The following is a 6,503-nucleotide window of genomic DNA, read 5'->3' as shown; positions in this document are numbered from 1 at the left end:
GCTCTCCCAGACAGTTTAATATTTTCACCAAACATCTGTACCTTTTCACCAAGTGCAGGGATACTTTCACTACTTTGCCAGATATATCCGATTGTGTTCTGTGTGCCTGTTTCTATCACTTGGCCCTGCGACCAAAGATGCTAAAATAGCATGACAACTCTACCAAAAGGATTGTAGCAAGGAAGAGAAGAAAACTTTTTTCCCCTTATGTCACATCCCACTACAGGGTCCCAAAGCAGTGCTACTTGTTATCCAAGATTTTACAGAAATATTCTTTTTTTGTTCCTTATAGCCATTTTCATTTCAAAGATTTCAATTCAAGTGATAGCCACCATGCTATATTCTTAATAGCTAGTCTTTTTGATGACTGAAATATTTTTACTGGATTAGAATTCTCGCATCTGGTTTCCACATCCCCCTAAGAATCCAGCTGTTCACTCCCAGTCCTTCTCACCACTACCAAGCAACTTTCTCGAGCAGAATCTAGATGCTAACTCTCTTTCCTGCACATCCCACATATATTTGATTGCAGCAACAGCTTCTCCTGTGTGTTGCCATCAGTATATTTTCTCAAATCATTGTGCAGCTTTTAGATCTTTGCAGTCAGGATTCAGGTGAAGAATTTCAGAATTAGACAAACAGTTCTCAGAACAGTTTGAATATATTCACCTTCACCTCTCCTTGTAGCTTCTATCCATCATCTTATAGGGTCTCAGCAAAACCTCCCCATTAATACAAAGTTACATATTCTAAACAATACCACAACTAAATTTAGCCAAATGACTGATCTTTTGCATGTAAAGGTAATAAATAATTTGATGTGTTTTATTGTTGTTTGTATTTTAACTGAACAGATTATATTAATGGGGCTAGGTCTGCATGGTATCTAAATAACCAATATGTTTTCCCTGACACTTTCATAATCGCCCTCTAAAGTATATTACAAAATGCATACATTGAATTATGGCAGGCTCTAGTACTTCAATCTTTGTGAACTTCAATCTTTCACAAAAGTGTTGCTTTGAGCAAGAAATTTATGCTAGAAGGTTTCTTAAAAAATAGATTTCTTAAATTAATACAATATCATAAAGTATGTTTAAATTTAAAATAGTTCAAATATATATTTTGAATATAACTTTTGTGCTTCACCTGGATTTGTCTTTTGGGTACTTTTCATAAATAATAATAACAAAAGTGCTAATAATAATAACACAAAAGGAAATGTATCTATTACCAGTTGTTACCAAATAAAGGTTATTCTAAAAAGTCCTATGGATCAAAGTAACACTGAGTTACTGCCTAACTTCTGGACAAAGATCTAAGATAAATTAAATGTCCAATTTTTCCCCGGAAACAGGTGTATTGATTTGTCTTTCACATAAAGTGATTTAGCTCTCTAAACCAGGATGTTTACAAGAACTGTTTCATCCCTAACAATTGTAAAAGCAATGGCCATGGATTTCTACTTCATCTTGGAATATATGTGTGTATAAATGGTGTGTGTGTATGTATATATATATGTGTGTGTGCATGTGTAATAAAACATATATTAATTTCATATATATGGAATATATGTATTCTATACATGCAATACCACATCGGTATGTATGTATAGAATACATATTTTATGTGGAATACAACACACACACAAGGAGAATGTATATATAAATACATACTCTTCTAAATAAACAAAATTGAACTAAATAATGAATTCACATGAAATATTTAAACATCCTTACTTTCTGCCTGTTGGTCTCTTAGCTAATTATTCCCTAGTTTCCTACCTGCATTCCTTAAAATGGTAAGTAAATTTCTGTTGCTATGGTTTAGAATTTTGAGCAGAAGACTGACAATTACATGATTCAAAGTAGATGACAGTTTGCCTTTTTGGAGGTAGTATTTATAGTCTAAAATAATAATTATCTGTAAGATTGTCAAGGGGTTACAAAGTTATTACAATTATTAAACACTTTTATTCATCATAGTAATTTGGAATGCAGCTCTAAATGGTTAGTCTCTACCTTTGTAGTAGAAATTTATACATTTCTCGTATAATGAGTGAGGTAAAAAGATTGAAAAGAGAAAAATCCAAATAATTCAGGCAATCACAACTAGAAAATGGATACCTCAGTATAGAAGACTTTTCATAGTGACTGGGCCAATGATCTATCATTTCTCTGATTTTAGTTTTTTGTAATTTTGGCCAGAATAATTTATATAATGGCAGAGTTAGGAGAGCCCCACAAATGCCATTAAGACTTGCTTTTTTCTATCAAACAGAAATTTAACTTAACTGCTTATTATGCCATAATATTTGGTGGTACAGAAATTTATAAACTCCCTACCTGCTTGTGAAGAATCTTTCACTTTACTTAGTTTAAATGGGCTCTTTCATAGTTCATAAGAAACATATTTATTAGAGAAATTTTAGATTTTATATATGTCTATGTAAATCATAGCACTAAATTACAGCATTCTATATGTATAGAATCATAATAGAACTTATACAATTCTATAAGTTTAACCCATCTTTCTTCAATATTCATATTTCCTAGGTAAAAATCTTTTATGATCTTGTGTCATAGCAGAATATATTCTACCTTCTTGATGAATTTTCTTATTCCTATAAATAACTTTCCTTTTTCTGTTTTTATTTTTTTAATTTTTATTTATTCAATCTTTAACTAAATTAGTTCAATCTTTAACTAATCTTTAATAATTAACTAAATGTAATCCAAAACTGTCTTCAAGCATTCATATGTAAAGATTAGTGTATGGGAGGACTCTGTCAGTGTGGTTTAGTTGAACAAAAATATTTGTTCAGGAGTCAGTAAGTTCTTCATTAAATCCTGGCTACCTTTATTACTATGTATAACCTCATGCAATCTTTTTTAGCCTCTTTGACCGTTACTTTCCCTACTTGTAAAATGTAACATTTTCCTTATTTACTTTTTGTGATGTATAAATGAGGTAGTATATGAATAACATTTAGAATGGTGTCTGGCACATTTTATGCAACCTCAGTGAAGGGTAGCCATTATTATTAGATCCAAACAAGGAAAGCATAACTACCCCACCACCTGGCCCCAGGGGTTTATAATGCTGTATTTTGATCTTCCTTCCCCTCTCTATTCAATTCCCAAGGAAAAATACTGATATAGACAGTTCAAGAGCTATGTCTGTGGTATTAGATTCATGTTGTTTACATCTGGAAATCCATTCTTTGGGAGTGTTTCTATCTCTTTCACTTATGAGCCTTGCGTAACTTCTTACCCTAGATGATAAAGTCTAGAAAGATCCACAATTCAGTAAAGCTTGAGGAGAGCTCTCCTATCTTTTCTTACACGTGAGGATATGCTTTTCTTTTCACTGATTTTCTCTTACCATGTAAGTCTTAGAATAGATGTGGGTGCAGAAAAAGTGGAAATAGGGTCTTTAAGTTTGCCTTTAATCTTTGTCTTGTCAAAGAATGGCTCATCAGCCTAGCTCAAAAAAAAAAAAAAGAAAAAAGGATCATATTGGGTTGGGGTGGCAAATCATAATAGTAATAAGAATGTGTAGGTTTGGTCTTAAGCTCTGAGTATACTATTTCTTTTGGGGACCTTGAAAGAACTGACAGTAATAAACAAGACTCTGTTTTTACACAACTTATGAAAACCCATGGTCAAACATTTAATATGATACAGTCATTTGGTTTGTCATTTGTTCCTGTTTTACTCTGTCCATAGCTAGGCTGGCGAATTCTCAAACAGCACTGTTGATCAGTGATTAGTGAAAATACACGTGGAATCACTTTCAGCATCTACTCTTGCTTGCTACTTTTTCCATTGTTAGCTTCTCTAATGTTGTGTTTGTCTCAGTGACTGAATTTGACTTCCTTAGCTTTGAACTTTGATACACACTCTAGGGTATAACTTTCATTTATTCATTTAGTCTTATAAACAAACAAAAGCTAAAGTATGATTAAAAGTTTGACCTTTTGGGTAACCACTGCCAGATCCCTGAGCTGATACACCTTGGTAAATGGCCCAGATGGACATGGAGTGGGTCTCTTCAATGAGTGATCTAAATCTTGTTGCATTTTAACACCCATTGTTACATTTATTGTAAAAATATAGCACACATGAAGATAGGTATACAAAACAAAAGTGTAAGCTTATAAATTATTATAAAGTGAACACATGTCTTGACCCAGATAAAGTTATAGAATATTCCCAGCAGCCTTAAAGTCCATTTCCATCCTCTCCAGTCACTTTCTCATCTACGTTTCCAAAGATAACCAATATCTTGGCTTTTAAGATAACCTCTTATTTGATATTCTTTATTTTTTCTATATAGTTATACATTCTTAAATATTAGAATTAAATTTCCCAGTTTCAAACTTCATTTAGAAAGAAATATACGGGGCTGGGCGCTGTGGCTCACGCCTGTAATCCTAGCTCTTGGGAGGCCAAGGCGGGCGGATTGCTCAAGGTCAGGAGTTCAAAACCAGCCTGAGCAAGAGCGAGACCCCATCTCTACTATAAATAGAAAGAAATTAATTGGCCAACTGATATATATATAAAAAATTAGCCGGGCATGGTGGCGCATGCCTGTAGTCCCAGCTACTCGGGAGGCTGAGGCAGAAGGATCACTCAAGCCCAGGAGTTTGAGGTTGCTGTGAGCTAGGCTGACACCACGGCACTCACTCTAGCCTGGACAACAAAGCGAGACTCTGTCTCAAAAAAAAAAAAAGAAAGAAAGAAATATACGATATGTAAGATTTTTTATTTAGTTTTTTACTAATTCTTTTGTGTGTCATTTATTCTTATTGTGTGGAGTTTGTTGATTACTCATTATTCTTTGTGGATTATTTCACAATTCAAATATTCATTCAAGTTTGTTGGACATTTAAGTCACTTGCTAATATTGTCCATTATGAAAATCACTGTTCTGCCTATTCATATTCATGTACTGTTGTGCCTGTGATTACACAATTCTTTTGGGTATCTTCCCAGTATGCACTTGCAGATAACAGACGAAGTTCAATACCAAACAGCTATTCCAGTGATTATATGAAGTTATACTTCTACCAGTAATCTATGAAATTTTCCATTATTTTACCTCTTTTTCAACTCTTAGAATTTACTTACTTTTTAATTTTGTTCATTATGTTGGGTTTTAATTGGTATTTCCCTAATAATAATATTAAGCATTATTTTATATATTGATTGACCATGTAGGTATCCTATGTTGTGAAACACTTTTTCACATATTTTGTCCATACCCTTATATATTCTTTGTATTTTCTTAATGGCAGGAGAAGTTTTAATATTCTTTGTATGTGAGCTCTTTCTCTGTCATATATGCTAAATATCTCCCACTATGTGGCTTGTGTTTTCACTTTTTAGGGATGGCTTTTAAAGAATAAAATCTTCTTAATCTTAATGTAATATCATATATATTTCCATACATATATTTTTAATTCTTTTACTTCAACATATTACATGAGTACAAATGTTTAGGTTACATATATTGCATTGCCCCACCCGAGTCAGAGCTTCAAGCATGTTCCTCCCCCTGATGATGTGCACTGCACCCATTAGTTGTGTATATACCTATCCCCTCCTGCCCCTTCCTACTTGCCCAACACCTGATGAATGTTACTATTATATGTGCACATAAGTGTTGATCAGTTAATAACCAATTTGATGGTGAGTACACATAGTGATTGTTTTTTCATTCTTATGATACTTCAGTTAGTAGAATGGGCTCCCACTCTATCCAGAATAATACAAGAGGTGCTGGAGCACATATGTATGTATCTTTTATAATCACTGCAGCTATTACAAATGTTTTCATGTTTAAACGCAGTTCATAGTGTTACACTGATAATGCCTTATTCATTTTGTTCTATAAATAGAACCTGAGTAGATGTAAAAGTGGATATATGCTATTGCACATGTAATCAAGAGAGCTAAATTACATCTGCCTTGTGTACATTGTGTTCTATATAATAAACAGTTGATCAAAGTTGAATAATAATAATTGAATATGAGGCATGATCTCATGAAAATATTTTACTATGAATTTTTTTAGTTCTTATTGTAAATCGTGAATACTATCTTCATCTTTTTGTGCTAATGAATGAGAGTAGTTGAGGTCTATTTTGTTGAAGCTTTTCTTGTAGCTGCACATCTTTAGAAACACCTCATAGAGAAATTGTGATTTTTGCTTGACTCACAGGACTGTTTTGTTAGATCTGTGGGAAGGAACTATAAGACAGAGTAGCTAAAAGTATAAAAGACCAGGTAATATATATTTTTTTTACCTTAGATATTGGTATATCCCACAGATCTATACTATTCTTGAGTGTGATAGCTTAGGAAGAAATATGATTTGAACTCACTCATATTAAGAGATTGAGACCCAAGCAGTCTGTCTACTCTAGAAATGACCCAGAGTAAATTGCTTAAAGAGATTATATCCTGAAGATTCTTGGTGAGAAATTTTTGAAGTTTTCA

At 33.1% G+C, this 6,503-nt stretch overlaps 1 non-coding gene across 1 annotated transcript; it reads left to right on the top strand.

Annotated features, from left to right (window-relative positions):
• Positions 1-6,135: 6,135 nt before the first annotated feature.
• On the top strand, positions 6,136-6,267 carry LOC142871302 (small nucleolar RNA SNORA18). The gene has a single exon (XR_012919552.1). It is a non-coding gene; the product is annotated as a small nucleolar RNA SNORA18 (small nucleolar RNA).
• Positions 6,268-6,503: the final 236 nt, after the last annotated feature.

Source organism: Microcebus murinus, chromosome 5 (genome assembly GCF_040939455.1).
Source record: "Microcebus murinus isolate Inina chromosome 5, M.murinus_Inina_mat1.0, whole genome shotgun sequence".
NCBI classification, from domain to species: domain Eukaryota; kingdom Metazoa; phylum Chordata; class Mammalia; order Primates; family Cheirogaleidae; genus Microcebus; species Microcebus murinus.
Note: the sequence above shows the minus strand (reverse complement) of the source record. Positions and strands in the feature narration are given on the sequence as shown.